The following is a 17,274-nucleotide window of genomic DNA, read 5'->3' as shown; positions in this document are numbered from 1 at the left end:
GGTCCATTTAAATCAGATTTCTGTTGATCCGGGCCTCAAAATCCATCTCTGTCCCTCCTTCCCAGCTGTGGCAGGGGAGAGACCCCCCCCATCTTTCCCAGACCCAGCTTGGGGGCTGCTGTGGTGGGGGAGAGAGGGCACATCCATTGCATTAGAAAGATAAGACTACTGATATTAAAATCTGAGTTGTGTGCTTTTATTTGTAGAACAAAAACCCATTTATTATTAAGGTTTTTTTATATAGCGCTTTTATGCAAAGCACTTTACAATAGTTAGCTAACGGTACAAACAACAATTGGAAAGATCATTAAGTGGTCGGCCGAGACCCTCAGCAATTTTCAAGTGGTCCGTGAAAAAAAAAGTTTGAGAACCACTGATCTAAATATTTCAAATCATTTTTCTTTTCAGTTTGTATGATGAAAAACATATGTACATAGTGCCATTCATATAAACATCCCAGAGCCCTTTGAAGAAGTAATATACATTATGCTAGAATAACTGGGCTGATTATACACAAGTTTAAAAGAAATTTGAATTTTGAATACAATAGTAAATTTATCCAGTGTAATCTTCAAAAGAAACCCTCACATAGGGGATATGTGGTTAGACGTGTCTGTGATTTGGAGGTGAACTAAGCAATCCCAAGACAGAAGACTATTCTAATGTTTCACAAATAATGCAACAGCAGAGAGCTTCTAAGAATACTCTCCAAATGATGCACTTAAATTCCTTTAGGTGAAGCACATTTTAATCCAGGTTCTCAAAGTAAAGGTAGGATCTCCAAACACACAGGAAACGCTCGGGAAACTTAAGTAGCATAATTTAATTGCCCATACCCCCTAGCTTAAAGGCTTCCATCTCTTTCTAACCAGTCCCAAGAATAAAGCTTCAGCCCTTGGAGTAAAATCCCTGCTAGGCAGATTCCTCTGAGGAATGGCTTTCCAATGAGCTTGCAAAGTGAGGTTTGTATAATTGCAGGCAGCGCCCAAAAAGCCCATAGAGGTGAACTAAACTCTTTTGTTACTTTACCCCAGTTAGGCCCAGCAAGAACCCTTATTCAAGGGCGTCCAACTGCTTTTTCAGTTCCCCTGACTCATAGGTGGCTACTTTGCCACAATTTCCCAGCATCCATCACTTCACAATGAATTCTACCAGCAGCTTGTGAACCAAGAGCGGCAGAACGGATTGTATGACAGGAAAATAAAATATGATGAGCCTTGTGTGGTGGACCATGAAATGCCTTGAATGTTAACAATGGAATCTTTGTTAGAACGGGAAGCTAATGTTATGACCTGAGTACAGATGAAATATGACTGAGCCAGAGTTTAGATGCATGTAGAACATTTTTTTCAAGCTATAGGATGATAGCTTCTGAGTTTAGGAACTAGCCTTGTTTGAACAGGTTGCTATTGATGTATAGTACCAGCTGTAGGACCGGAGAACAGAATTGCCATGGTCCATTTTTTAAAACACTATACTAAATTTCCCTAAAGACTGCTTTATTCTTAAAGTCAAATCTTGAAGTTCTTACTCAGGAAAACCTCTTATTGATTTTAGTTGTAGAATTTAGGATTAATGGCTTTGTATTAAGTTTAGCCAGAAATACACAAAAAATAAGGAAGACTATGGCCAGGCTGGGTGAAAGAGAAAGTTAAGGGCTGGTTTGGTTTGACTGGCCAGTATTGGTGATTCTAGGCTCTATGAAACTAAAATTGCTCACCCACCCACAGAGGAGAAAGTTATGAGATTACAACAAAGTTATAATCTAATGGCTCATGCTTTAAATATGCTTTGTCTACAACTCAACTACAGCTTTCGGGTACCTTTAGTGTCAGAGTCAGCCAGTCAGGTGCATTCTGGGGTCTCAAGGAGAGCTGGAGCTGGCTAGAGTGACTCTGTGGTACCCAAAAAGAGAGGGTGAGTTTTAAGAATAGTTTGTGCTCCTCTTAGCTTTGCTTTTTGTTGTATTCTACACATAATTGTATGGTTAAGTCATTCCCTCACCCAAAAATAATTGTAAATCACTATTAAATTTTCACTGGTTACACAAATTTGAAAACGTGTGCAGAATCACTCAGACCTCTGCAGTGCCGTGGTCATAGAAACAGAGCTGTGGCATAGTGTTTGCAACTACATAAGCTTTTTGAATTAAAATGTGCAGTATTCTGTTCAGTTTTTAATTTTTTAAATAAATATTCTGAATCTGATGATAAGTTTAGAATGACACCATTTGAACTATGCAACTACGTTGTAGCCATTTTGGTCCCAGGATATTAGAGAGACAAGGTGAACTAATAAACTGAAGGTAGTTGGGTATTGAGTATACACTTTTGCATAAGAGTTAACAGCAGGACACAAAGAGAAGGTTTCAGATAACTAAGACTTCTCTAATTTAACTAGTATATATTCTCTGTGAAGTAGTTTAATAGATAATTAAAACTAAACTATGATTCTCAACATAAATGAACAAAGTACATTTGGTGATGTGTTATCCTTACTTTTTAAAAATTGTTTTTGTTCATTTGATAACTCACCAAGTTGAGTAATTCTCAGTGGGGCTCTTGGTCATTAGTACAAATTAGCAAGTTTTTTCTGTATTTCTTTTTTGCTTTGCCAGGAAGGTTTTTAAAGAAAAGTAAACATTTTTACAACTCATTTAAGGTACTTAAGATGCCTAATTACAGAAAGTGCAAGAATGAAAGGTTCAGAAAATTGGGCTTAATCACAAATTCATTACACTCACTGATCATTAACTTAATTATACCATCCATGGGTGAAATGCATATCGTTTCTACTAATAAAAATAGAGCAATTAAGTTCTACATCAAGGAGCAAATGCAGTTAGTTACCATTACTGTGTAATTCCATAACAGTTTTTTCACCCCTGGTTAATTCAGTGACTGCCCTTATTTATGCTTCCTAGCATCTTAGCTATGCAAAATCATTTACTAGAAAATGGTAAAGAGGTGTTTTCGCTCTTAAAAAAAACAAATACCTTGAATAGATGCCACCAAGTAAGTGGCAATACCTTAACCATATGTGTGTTGAAAAGGTCACTAGGACCTCTTCCATCCTTCTCAAGGGGAGTGCTAGCCTCTCCTTTCATACAACACTATGAGGCAGTTAAGTTTGCCTTGCAGCTTAAAACCAGGGCTCTGAGGTTTGTTCTTGCCATTCAGTATGTTCATCAGCTCCCTTTCATATGGGAATAGAACATCGATACTATTTATTTATTTTTGTTAATTTTTATATTTTATTTTTTATTTATGTTGATTTTTATTTATTTATTTATATAAAGTTTAGCCACAAATACAGAAAGATAAGGAAGCCTATGGCCAGGCTGGGTGAAAGAGAAAGTTAAGGGTGGGTTGGTTTGACTGGCCAGTGTTGGTGATTCTAGGCTCTATGAAACTGAAATTGCTCACCCACCCACAGAGGAGAAAGTTATGAGGTTACAACAAAGTTATAATCTAGTGGCCCATGCTTTAAATATGCTTTGTCTACAACTCAACTACAGCTTTTGGGTACCTTTGGTGTCAGAGCCAGCCAGTCAGGTGCATTCTGGGGTCTCAAGGAGAGCTGGAGCTAGCTAGAGTGACTCTGTGGTACCCAAAAAGAGAAAGAAGGTGAGTTTTAAGAATAGTTTGTGCTCCTCAAAAAATTAACATGAGTTTATTGTGATAAAATCATGCAGTAATATGTCACTTCCACTGCAATTCAGCATTCATTAATGGATCATTAATTTAAAGTATCACCATGAGTGCATCCCTGCTCTCAGACGATGGCCATCTCTTACCCTCTTACGACCTGTTGTCAAACTATGTTCCCTCTCAATGAAAGAGTTCAGTTTCTTTAAATTCTCTTAACATATGCAAGTTCATTGATGCAGCCATGCTCGGAGAGGTGACGATTTTAAGAAAGATGCTCCAGATTTGGTTTGCCCCTGCTGCCCAAGTGGGGTGCATTTGCAAAATGTCTTCCTCCCTGGGAATTCAGCCAAAGGCTTTAAAGGAGCACTGCCTGGGGAGGATGCCAAGTGGGATACACTGAATCAGCACATCACCCTGACTCTACCTTTCCCTGGTCAGCTCCGCCTACTTCTGAAGCTGCACTGGCTGGCTCCAGGCATGCTGACTGAGTGGCATAGCACTGCAGCAACACACCTTGGGGCAGGCTTGGAAGCGTCACAGTTGTTTATCTTGGGCATGCTGCCATTCAGTCAGTCATGTACCAAACTAAACTCTACCCCTGTACTGACCTAGTCCCTCCCACAAAGTCATGGTCCCTTTATTCAGTCCTGCTACTTTGCATGGTGTAGTCCTGAAGAGGAGCTGGGATACAAGGAGGGAGGTTTGCACATACAGTTGAAATGTTGCCTTCCAGACACCAGAGGACAGCTAATAATTTTTATATAATGCTTTACATTTTCAAAAAGTACAACTATTAAGCCCAATATGTTTGAAGCTGGATGCCTAAACTTAGGACCTAAGCAGCAACTATAGCTCCCATAGTATTTAGAGGTAGAGCATAATTGTTCATCTTCCAGATCATCCAGGTTTAGTTTCATCCAATGAAGTTACTGGGCCAAATTCTACATTCTGGGTGCAAACCCAGAGTAGTTCCTCATTTGCTGTGGAGGTACTGAGGATATTTGCTGAAGTGAGAGAGAAGAATTTTTGCCTTTTGTCTTTCAGCTTGGAAGTTTACTTTATTCATGTCTGTCAAAGGTCTCAAAGTACTTTTCAAATACGAATTATGCCTCTGTGAGGTACAGGGTGTAGGCGGCATTATACCTATTTTTCCCAGATGGGAAAATGTCTCCTTTGCAAAACATTTTTTTTTCCCCAGATGGGAAAAATGAGGCTCAGAAAAAGGTGCAGAGCATTAAAAGTACCCTCAACTTCCATTGCAGTCAGCTAGATTGAAAGAGCTCAGCACCTCCCAAGAGAACTCTGCATATTTGAGAATCAAGCCCCAATGACTTGCCCTTGCAACACAACAAATAAAGAGTCAGTTCAGGGTTAGAAAGCAGGTCGTCTGATGCAGTCTCATGTCTAATCCACTAGGCCACACAAACTCTCATTCAAGGCCTTTAGGGCAGATCACAAGCTCTCCAAGCCTCTGTTTCCCTGTGTAAAAATAAAGGATTAATCAGGTAGGCCAAATTTTCTAAATCACCAGTGTTGCCAAAGCAGCATGTTTCTGCCGTCATCTTTTTTTTTTTCTTCTATTTGCTCTCCTCTTTCTTGTTCTCTTCCTTATGGTCCTCAATTGCTATCCATCCACAGTATTCTATTAAAATTATTATAATGGACTGGAATGTTTCCGCTCCTTGTGGACAAGGAGCCTGGTTGTCAGCCAAGGATACACTGGCACAAAGGAAACCTAAAGCTGCCCTAACAGCTGCCATGATTTTGGTGAATCCACCAATAATGAAAAGCTGACATAGCCAGACCTGTGTTCCTACTCACCCTCAAAAAAGGTAGGGAATGGATAGAGACGATCCTGGGCCAGCAGAACAGCCCACTAGTGAACTGTTCCAGCCAGCACAATTTAGAGCAGCCCTGTGGCTGCTCTAATTTGCACTAGGAGCCAGTTAGGCCCCAAGCCAGCTTGAGAGTCAAGGATATAAGAAAGTGATTCAAATCCAGTTATGCCTCCCCACAGCTCAGTTGCACCAAGTCTGAGTTTGGCACAGTTGCAGCTGAGCTTAAGCTATATAATCAATTATAATTGTGTGTTCAGTGTTAATTTCCTAGTTCTTCACATGCTTATGGTGAACTCACAATGAATAATTCAAATTTTAAAGGAAGAGCATATTCTAATGAGCATGCTCACACTACTGTATTGTCAAGGAGGAGTGTTCTAATGGCATCTTCAGTAAAATCCTGGACATTAAAATTGTTTCCCTAAATAGGATTCTTTTGTGAGTTACAATCTCATTCAGTCAACATTTGCTCACTGACGGTAAAGCAAGTTGTATTCAGATTGGGGTCATATTTAACACCCTCTCCTGTTTAGAGTAATAGTCTACAGATCTGATGTTTCCAACGTGGTGTCTCTATCTCTTATTGAAGCCATGCCCAGGATCTGCACAAATATATTTGTTTTCATGTATCCTAGTGTAACAAATGCAGATTTACTTTGACCTGCAAGTGGCAGTATATGGCTTAAAAATGTTTCTCCAGTAGTGGTTTCTCAACCAACTCCATCACATTAGCAGGAAAGGATAATCACAGTGGTTACTGAATTCCATTGAATAGAACCTTGTCTAAATAATCTTCTATTTGTCTGCACAATCTGATATACCTTCTTGCTGTTCCTTACACTGGTCAAGCATATGAAAATATTGCCAAAGATCTAGAATCTCTTTCTTTAGATAACCTTTTGTCAAGTTGTTTTTAAGATGCTGTATATGAGGGGTTCTCAGCCCCCCAACATGCTATAAAAACTCCATGGCCCACAACTGCTGGTTTTCTGCATATAAAGCCAGGGCCAGCATTACGGGGTACCAAGCAAGACAGTTGCCCAGGGCCCCATGCCACAGGGGACCCTGCAAAGCTAAGTTGCTCAGGCTTTGGCTTCAGCCCCAGGTGGCAGGGCTTCGGCTTTCTGCCTTTGGCCCCAACAAGTCTAATGCCAGCCCTGCTTGGCGGACCCCCTGAAACCTGCTTGTGGCCCCCCAGGGGACCCCAGACCCCTGGTTGAGAACCAGTGCTGTATATAATATACTCTCAGCATATTTTGGAGTCTTTCATTTACTGACTGGAATTCTGAAATAACATTGCTTGACTAATTTCTATATTATTCTCGGACGTTATCCAACTCTCCTATATATTTAGGAAAAGAATTGTTCAGTCATCAATAGAAGAAACTTAACTTATGCATGTCATTCTGATGTTGTAAAGTTGGTGGTAAAAAGATTCTGGTATTTTCAAAGTGGAATATACTTGGTAAATATTATAGCAACAGCAGTAACTACCTCTGTGGTAGTGATAATTTTGTTAAATTCCCAGATACTGTGGTGATGAGCACAATATAAATATTTAGATTATATTTTGCACTACCATTTGGAGAATTAGCTAGTGCAAACCCTAAAACATTGTTAATCATGTCAAGAGTTTACCTCCACAATGATTAAATCAGCAGCAATTCCCATAATATTTATCCCACAATACAAGTGATTCCTTCAAACTCCAGCACCCATTGTTATCCCTCTCTTTCTATCGTTTTAATCTGGCTGGTGTGTCTAACAATAACAATGTTATATCTTACATCATATTAATCTTGTTAGAAAACCTTAGCAGAGATGATGGTGGTTATGATTGTAAGCACTATTGGCAGAAGCCCCGGAGGGGAAAGAATTCTCTGCTCTATAGGTGAAAAGCAAAAAGAGCGGCCAAAGAGAGATTCATTTGCATAGGCTATGAACCCACAATTCCTTTCATGACTCTTGGGGAGTATCATAACTATATATTAACTTGGATTTTAGAGAGTAGTGGGCTCCCCGGGAGGGGAAAGATCTCTTACTTCTAGCAAAGAGCTCATTTACAAACAGCCAGCTCTCTGTTCAGAGGTCCTAAGTGCTCCAGACACTTGGACTGAGCTCAACCATTAGTGGAGTTTTGTGAGTAGCTGAGGGATTCAGTCCAGGGGATTTTACCTATGGGACAGTCTCATCGTTGAGTGGAAAGGGAGATAGAGGGACTACTGCCAAAGTTACTGGAAGGTGGGAGTATGTTACTCTTTATTTGCATATATTCTGTTGCTGGGTTTTCCCAAGTTTATGACCATGTTCCTTTACCAAAGATTTCCTTGTTCCTTGAGCACGGTCTCCAAGTGCTTGAAAGTGGGGGGAGTCCTGCCTGTTAAGGGCACACAAAGAGGGTGGGGACTGGAGCCAGTTTAGTTATTTGGCAAGATGGGCCCTAAATATATTTCACCCAGTCGTTTTTGCTGCTTTTAACCTCCTGGCAGAAGAGTTACACTATCATTACCATGGCAGCATCTAGAGGCCCCAACTTATGCTAGGCATTGTAGGCAATGGTAAGAGACAGTTCCTGTCCCACAGAACCTACAATCTAAATAGACAAGACACACAAAGGGTGGGAGACAGGAAGTATCTCCATATTACAGGTGGGGAAATGAGGCACAGAGAGATTGTCACAATGGGAGCTGCTGGGTGGACTTTTGAAAAACCTAGCTCATATTAACATGTCTAAATGGGCACTGAGCTCTCAGGAAAATATGGTTCTAAGCAACTTGCCCAGTGTCACACAGGAAATATGTAGCAAGGCATGGAATTAAACCCAGATTTCCTAAGTCTAAGTCCAGTATCTTAACCACATCCTTCCTGGGACTGAAGGAACGTGGAGTTGGGACTTCTCTTTCATTGTGGCTTCCTGTCCTTTCTCTGATTTTGTGTAGGAAAGTGACACACTTAATGCTTGTGGTCTCCAAGTCTGGTACCTTTAAAAGGTTTGAAAAAATAAATCTTAATAGAAAACTTTTGGTTCTGTTTTTCTATATGCCATAGAGGGCTGTGGTGGGGCGACTGCCCCACACCGAGAGAGAGTGGGCTGCGGCAGGCCTAGGCGCCTGCGTAGACGCGTGGCCAATCAGGAAAGGGCTTACTGGGAGCCAATCAGAAGGCAGATTGAGGCCCACCAATCAGGGCCCAGCTTAGCCATATAAAAGACTGCCCAGAGCAGGAGCAGTCAGTTGGTCCCAGGCCTTCAGAGGGGAAGGTCTGTCTCCAGAGCTGGGAGGCCAGCACCACGGACAGCGCAGCGCAGGCCAGCCTGAGAGAGTGGGAGAAGGCCCTACCCCAGAGCCTGACAGGCGGCAGACCTGGGAGGAGGAGGCCTAACGTAGAGAAGGGCTGTTGGGGAAGCGGTCCAGAGGGATAGTCAGAGGAGGAAGGAGAAGGAAGACAGCGAAACTGTCACCTGAGGGCCTCTGGACCGGGACTCAGAGTAGTGGGCGGGCCTGAGTCCTTCCCCCCCCCCCCCTTCTTCCCCCCTTTGTTTGCTGTGGTGCCCTATGCACAGCCACAGGCCGCAGGGAGCGGCCAGCCAGAACTACGCCAGGTCCTGGACTGTGAGGATCAGGCTCGAGGGTGTGGGGCTGTTGTTTTCCCCCCCCCCCCCCTGGAAGGGGGTGTGAATGGACAAAGGGACACTGTCGGAGGACAGTGCTCCAGAAGAGGATGCCGTACGTTGAGAGCAGCGCAAGTCCGCGCACCCAATGAAGGCGAGACGACAGGCGGGATGCCACCCAAAGAGGGCGCTCTACTGGCTCAAACTAATTCCCCGAGACGACCAGGAGGAGGCGCCGCAGCGGTGAGCTACCGACCCTGACACAAGGGCATTGAAGGTTTTATATAGCATGCAGTTCATAAATATAATCACTGCAATTACAATGAACATGTACATATTGTCCAGAGGTAAAAGCAAGAAATGTCACAGATGAAAAATACTACTCCCAAAAAAAAGTCCTTGTTTTAAGAAAAAGAGAAAACATCTGTACTTGAATACCAGAACACAGCATGATTTCTATGTATGTCAGCTTTTCTATGGTGCTCATCACAATCACTGCAGTGCCTCAGAAATATGAATTAATGTTTCTTCACCGCTCCTCAGTGAAGTAGGAAAATATTATTTCCTGTTTTAGAGATGAGAAAAAGGTCAGAGGGAAATCAAGTGATTTGCCCAAGGTCACCTGTCGTGGAGCCAGGAATAGAACGCTGTTCTCCTGAGACCCAGACCACTGTTTGAATCACAAGACCATTCTCTTTTCCAAGATAATTCCTGGCATCTATCATGGAAAGAATCCTCAGGAACAATAGCCACACTTTCAGTAAAATAAAAATAGCTATATTAAATGAGCCACAGCAGCAAATATCAAACACTCCACAGAATTCACTGGACAATTCAAGTGATGATGGCTATGTTTCTGAGCATACCTGTGACCTTTGGATTCAGTTATGTTCACGAGGTACAAACATTTTAAAAATAAATTACATGAAGCCCATATGAAAGTACAGATTCAGAGAGCAATAGTAATCTTTATTTTTTTTAAAGCTTTGTTATGTTACTGGCCAGTACCGCTGGACTTCAAACTATCCATGTGTAGCCTATTTTTAACAGCCTAGGTCTTTATCTCCTGTCATTTTTATTATCCCGTGCTTCAGAGCCAACGTAAAAGCCATTTTTCAATCAATATGCTGACGATTCCATTTGTGCATTATAAGTCTAGCTGACTCTTGGTGTGCTAAACTGAAACAAAGGTCAGGCAAACCTGGTGCATTGTGTTTTTATATTTACAAATGTTTATTATGATTATTTAATAATTTTATTACAGTAGCATCTAGAGGTCTCAAGTGAGATCAAGGCCCTTTGTGTTAGGTGCTAAACAAATATAGTAAGAGACATTCCCAGCCCTGAGGAGTTTACAGTGTAAATAAACAAAGGGTTGGAGAGGAAGTAGAAACCCAGAGGGGTGCAATGATTTGCTTGAGGCCACATAGCATATCAGGGGTAAAGCCAGGAACAGAACCCAGGTTTTCTGAGGGTTAGTTTAGTGCCCAATCTACTATACCACACTGTCAGTATTCCCATAACATCTGTCTACCTCTGACCATGCATAATCAACTTGTTTTCACATTACTATAGCATAGGCTGGGAAAGGCGGTATATATCTAGCCGGTGGGTATATGTCATTAATTTAGCTACATCAGAATGTAGTCACATGATAGCATATGATATGTGCTTCTATGCATACGCTGGGAATGGGCAAAATAGCTTGGCTAAAATACGAATCAATGTGATTTTCAGCCCATTCCCTGAAACTTCCTCTCACTTATAACCTTTTATTTCCATTTCTCTGCCCTCCAACAGGCACTCCTCCTTGGCCCCAAATGGCTCCTTCACACCCCTTCCTGTAGATGGCCTTCAGTAGGTTCCACAGTCCCTGAACATTTGTCTCTCTAATGGGATTTCCTAATGGGTTCCCCCACACATCATGTTCTACAAACTCTCCTCATGCTCTTCTAAGCCCACCATCTGTCCACAACTACCCTAACTCTGAAGATCTTTGAAGGGAGTAACAGGTCCAGCAGCATATTTGCTGGGCCATAAGACTGCTGCTGCTTTTAGTCACAATCTGGATCCCCAGTAACATACATTCCAAAGTGCATTTTGTGGCTTTGACTGGGGAAAACAGAGTATCCTGGGTATTCATGCAGCAACAGTCCAAGAGCCAACAGACACACTGCCAGCTTACAAGTGTCTCCAGGATATGGGAGCCTAACGATGTTAAAGAGAGGCTATAGGAGTCTCAGGAGGGATTGCAGAGAAAAGGGCAGCAGTGAGAGAGGGGCTAACTAGCAGGGTAAAACGGAATGCGAGTTCATCAGGAGGAGGGGGAGTGGTGTAACCTGGTGGACAGATGAAGGAATCTAGTACAGAGAGGAAGAGAAATGCGAGGCAGAAAATGGGAGAAGGATGGGAGGCCAAAATGAGGAGCGAAAAGGGATAGATGAAACATTTGGGAGTGTTACTGTTCCCCAGTGTTCTCCAGTCTGGCTATCTGGTGTTAAAGGGTGTGCTTATAAGGGTCACTATTAAAAATCCAACACTCACTAAGGGGTACCACACAGAGCTCTATGACATACACAATATTTCCTATAAACCACTGTGCAGTAACTGTTGGAAAATGCTGGCTTTCTGATAGTGACCACTGGGTCATTCTATGTAAGTTTTTCTCTGTATATGTTAAACAAATGTTCAGTTACACCTGATGGTAATAAAAGATCAGATAAAAGGATTATATTACCTGCCATACCAAAATCCAACCTCTGTAAATATAGCACTAGCTAGGAGCCTGTCATCCAGTGATAATTGCCATAGATGTTGCCCCTTTAATGGCTTGTCTCAACAGTAAGTCCGTAAGCAAACACTGTGGCTACCCTAAAGGCTCTTTCCTATCATGTGACTTTGCTGCTTTCATCAAAACAAATTTAAATTGCAGAATGTTGCTTGCTCCGACGTCTTTTCTCTGGCATGCATGTGGTGGTGCGTTTCATAACATTTAGTCCAACCTTATCTGCAGACATACATTTGATTTGTGTTGCGAATGGTGTTGTTGGCCTTCATATATTTTCTAGTAGCAAAAGGAGAGAGAAGGAGGTTGGAATGCCAGAAGGCACTTGTGATATTGCTCCTCACTAGCAATGGATTAAATAAGTAAAGCAACTTGATGGTTGTTTGGCTTCTCTGTGTATCTAGTTTTGTGATATGCCTTATCCTGCAGTGTAGGAGGCAGAAGGTGTATATAAAAGGATTTCTTCTCCTTTGAGAATTAACCACCTAAAACCGTGCTCTTAGTAATTACAGGTGTTCTCAGCACCTAGGTAGAAAGTGAAAGTGGAAAGCAGTGGCTGTGAGGTTATGTGCATGATTCCTTACAGCACCAACTCTTCAGATCTGTGTAGGAAACAAAAGTTCTAATCCCTCTTTTTTGGCCCATATGAACAGAAGAATTTGCTCCCCATTGCTGTAATTAAGTAAGGAGTCACGAACCAGGGGAATCCATGGTGGGAGCAGCAGGAAGATTAGGTAGCTGGGGAGTTTCTAGCCTTTCTACCAGTGGTAGGAGAAGCAGCAATACCTGATGGAAGTAGTAGTATGTCCCCAATCCATCTGACCAGCTCTGCCTCCTTTCCAAGGGGAGAGGAGAATAAGGAGACCCATTGCTGTCAGCTCCATGTGGGGAGGAGGATAGAAGAGGAGAACCTCCCAACTCCTAGGGAGAGAAGATTTCAGGGGCAACAAAACATCAGTGCCCTCTCCCTTTTGGGAACTCCGTAGCTGGGAGAGGGAGAGTAAATTTAAGAGAGGCAGAGGGGAGAATGCAGACCCAAATGGGAGTGAGGGGAAAGGATGAAAAGGGGAGAATGGAAACGGATAGAAGGGGGAAATGTAGAGAGGACAGGAGAGAGATTTAGATGATGGAAGAAATGACAGAGGCAATCATAGGGAAAACTAACAAACCAAGGGGAAAAGACAAGCAGACAGAAGGAAAGGGAAACAGTGAAGAAACTTAAGGAAGATTAAAAATAGAAAATGTGACGGTCAGAAAGAGATTCATTATAAAGACATTTCTACATTTCTTTGGTGGTTTCTTTTTTGCATTTGAATTCTGTTCAGCCTGCTGGTGTATACAGTAGAGTAGACAGTCCGTACCTGCATTATTTATTAGTATGCTATGCTTGCAAGTTTATGGGTTAATGATGAAATGCCCTGGGATGTCTTACTTGGAAAGGCAAGCAGGCCCATCCACGTCTGTCATAAGGACTTTTTGGATTTTCTGATACTCCTATCTTAGAAGACCCAATTGTTCTAAGCACTCTTTCCCCAGCCCTCCAGAAGGTGAATGAACTAAGGCTAGTTGTTCTCTGTTCCTGGCAATTTTATAGCTGGAATATTTTATTTTGTTAGCAATAGTTAAACATTGCTAGACCTCTTTCCCTCCCAAAATTCGGTGCTTTAGAATTTTTGGTATAGCACTTTCATTCAGAAGCCAAACACAGAAAGATTTTTTTAAATGAAGGAAAATGTCACAGGATGCCCCTCCCCCCAGTTAGGCTTAAGAGAGGGCACCTGGGCCCTAGAAGGAAGGAGGCTGGGGGAATCAGTCAGGAAAAGGGGAAGGTGAGGTAAGATGAGAACTCAGGAAGAAAGGAGAGACCCGGGGAGAAACAGGAGCAGCAGAGGAGAGCTGTTTCAGGGAGCCATTGAGAAGAACAAAAGATGAAAAAAACTTGATGGTGAGGTTGGGCCAGAGCTGGGGAACCTCAGTCTAGGAAGAAGGGGAGGAACCAGCCTGGTTAGGGGAAGTTGAGCCCAGTGGTGCATGTAGATGGTACGGTACGGTATGCCATACCAGTAGGCTATTTATAGCTGGTATGGCATACCGGAAAGACCTAGGAGGAGCAGAACGTGGAGCCGCGGGGCGGCCCCACATCAGCAGCTCTTCTGGCATGGCTGTACTGCTCCCAGTATCCTCTGGCAGGGATACTGTACAGACCCCGGACAGGACTCGGGAGACACAGCTGCGTGGAAGGGCTGGAGGCGGTACAGCTGCACCAGAGGAGCTGCTGCCATGGAGCTCGGTTGCCAGAGTGTCTGAAAAAAAATATTCTCTGCTGTCAGAGGGAGCTGGTTTGAACAATTCCCAAAGCAGGTGTGACAGTGGACTGGCTATTGTTCCAGAGAGCAAACCCTCCTCTTCTCTTAGCAGACCACACAGCAACTGTGCCGTGTCCACCCACTGGGAGCGCTGCCCCCCTCGCCCCCAGGTAATGTGGGATGGATCATGGGGAGAGGAGGCGGAGAGTGCAGGGCCCTAGGCTGGGGACGGGGCAGGATCACATGAGGAGTCACATGGGGGAGTGGTCACATGGGGCGGTCATGTGCCACCCGCCCCCCCTTGGCTGATGCAGCATGCTGGGAAGAAATGAATTCTATTTGCACCACTGGCTGAGCCTGAAACAAGAGGGCTGGTGCCCACCTAATAAAAAGTAACTCCAAAAGTATTGGCCAGTCTGATAGTGCTGCTGGGACATTAGCATTAGTTAATGTCTGCACAGAACTTCCAAGATATAAAGTACAGCACACAGTGAATACTAAGTATTATTATTACTAAATCTCAACCTCTGAACTGGGCAAAGGGCAAACCCCATACATTGGGTTTATTGTGATCACAGGCCCTTATGTGTGTACAGTGACATCCCTGCCAACGCCTTTTCTTGTTAACAGGCATTGAAACTAAGAAGAGCACGTTGCTCTCTAAAGTGACCAGAGTGTAGGATCCTTGCCAATCCCGCCAGCTCACCAGAACAGCAGGACTGCTGGAACAATCTGTAAAGTGGGGGTGCTGAGAGCCATTGAACCAAACTGTAATCCCTGTATATCATAGAAAATACTTCAAGGAGCGGCAGCATCTGCAGTTCCAGCACCTATGCAGAACTGAGCTAGCAGATAGAATGGAAGGATGCATGAAAAGGACTCTCATCTGCAACCTTCTGAGCTCCCATGGCTGAGTTACTCAGCTGAAGAGCTGGGAATTTCCCATTGTTGCACCTCACATTTCGGAACAATGCAAAGCTTATTTATCTTATATATGGAGGGACAATTGAAACAAACAAAATTAGTAGGAGAGGTAATGGAGCCCTTTTTAATACTGCAAGTTGAATAGACCTGGTAACTGTAACAAAAATAAATTTCTAACTAAATGAGAGTTCCAAGAAGTCTGATCTCAGTGTACAGCACTTGTGTGACGGGTATTGATTTTATGTATACTAACATTTCATTTATTTTCCCTTCCAGTTTTAAATATATAGTCTATAGATTCCCATCCAGTGTTCTGGGCATCTATCCCACATATTAAAAATTACAATTTAAACTTAGAGAAAGGATTACCCATAAATATATCCATTTCAACCCATACCATCTTGAGCAGCTTTGAACAAAGAGAGAAAAGATGGGTTCTGTATCAGGCTTAGAATGTTAACATATTTTGAGCTCTGGCAGACCAAGAAGGAACAGCAAGTTCCAAAATCAAGGATCCATTTATATTTCCTTACCACTGTTAAATTCACTGGGGGCAGATCCTCAGCTGGTGTAAAGTGGCATAGTGCCATTGACTTCAAATTGCGATGGGACTTCTTGAAAAGTTTCTAATTCATATTTAGTTGACTTCAGTGGCACTATGACAATTTCTACCGAGGGTCTGCCCCGATAACATTTATGACTATCAGTTGCAGGACTTTGTTTGCATTTGCTGAACAGATATTATTGTTTTTTTTGAAACAGCACGTCAAAATATGAAATAAAAGAAAAATAGAGTTTGGCAGCTAAGCCATTTCAACATTTAAGGCCAGATTCTGCCTCTCTTACATCTCTTGAGTTGTGCTTAACTCTACAGTTAGCCTAACTGATTCCAGTGGAGCTACTCACAGAGTAAGGCACTACTGATTGTAAGTGGTGCTGGTAGAGACCTTATTAAGATATTACTCCTGCTCTTATGGTGGTAAGGTCCTACATATGCGAGGGACATGCCAGTAGAGCTGGGTAAAAAATGTGTAGCCAAAACTTTTTTTCACTCAAAAGTGCAAATTCAGGGCAACCGAAACCATTATGCAAATTCATGATGAATTTGCCGAACTGTTTCAAGTGGGTGGAAAAGTTCTAAAAAAAAAAAAAAAAAAAAAAAAATCAAAATGTTTCATTTTGACATTTTTGAAACACAAGTTTTGATTTTTCTAATCAAAATGTGGTTTTATTAAATGTTATTAAAATAAGCATTCAAAAAACTCACACTGAATGAGTCAAACAAAATGTTTCTTTTGACCCGAAGCAAATTGTTTTTATCTTTTTGTTATGGATAGTGAGACACACATCCAGTTATTTGCACAGCTCTACACTCCAGTCAGATGGTGTGTGTTTGTTGGGGGGGGCGGGGTGAATGTACAAGTTTGGACAAAACCCTTCAGTGGTTCATTTGCCATTACTGACTTCTCTTGGAAAATGTTTTGGATAATACAAGATTTGTCAGTTCTGGCAACTCATAAATGTCACCATGTACAGATCTGCCATTTATAGAATGTTAATTGTATAAGAAGGTGATATGATTAGTCCCACTTCTTCTTCTTTGTCTGTGTTTGTACTAGTGAAAGGTGCCAGATTGTGAGCCCTGAAGACTGGAGTCCTCTGTTAATTCATATAATAAGTATAATACAAGCAGCAGCATTGCAAGCTCTCTCACTGTAGCTTTCCTATACAACCTGACCTGAAGGGACTACTTCTAGGGGAAAGGCAACAGTTCTTCTCCTTGCTTGATTCAGTTCTCTGACTCTGTGCAAAGATTGCCACCAACAACGGTGCCAGTGGTGCCAACTGTGGTAGGTTTTGTGATGTGGGCATCTGTCCATTTGGAACTGGACTATACCATCTCACGCCACTTACGTTACCAAGCAGCCAACAGATGGCAATGATGTTTGGTCACTACTGACTATTTCTTCATTTACTATTTTTGATAGAGAGTGTTGATGAATCTGCTAATTTATTAAGAGCTCTCTCCAGCCCAAATGCACTTTCATGGCAGCTAGGCCTTGGAAAGTCCACACTTTTCAGGAGCTTCAGCAACCCCAGAAGCTGCTCCTAACTTGGAGAGAAATACTGTCCTCAACTACAGCTGCAAAATGCTGATTAG

The 17,274-nt window shown here is 42.4% G+C and overlaps 1 non-coding gene across 1 annotated transcript; it reads right to left on the bottom strand.

Annotated features, from left to right (window-relative positions):
• Window positions 1–2,988: 2,988 nt before the first annotated feature.
• Window positions 2,989–3,113, bottom strand: LOC112059827 (U6atac minor spliceosomal RNA). The gene has a single exon (XR_002889101.1). It is a non-coding gene; the product is annotated as a U6atac minor spliceosomal RNA (small nuclear RNA).
• Between the last annotated feature and the right edge of the window lie 14,161 nt (window positions 3,114–17,274).

The sequence above is a fragment of the Chrysemys picta genome, chromosome 5, assembly GCF_011386835.1.
Source record: "Chrysemys picta bellii isolate R12L10 chromosome 5, ASM1138683v2, whole genome shotgun sequence".
NCBI classification, from domain to species: domain Eukaryota; kingdom Metazoa; phylum Chordata; order Testudines; family Emydidae; genus Chrysemys; species Chrysemys picta.
Note: the sequence above shows the minus strand (reverse complement) of the source record. Positions and strands in the feature narration are given on the sequence as shown.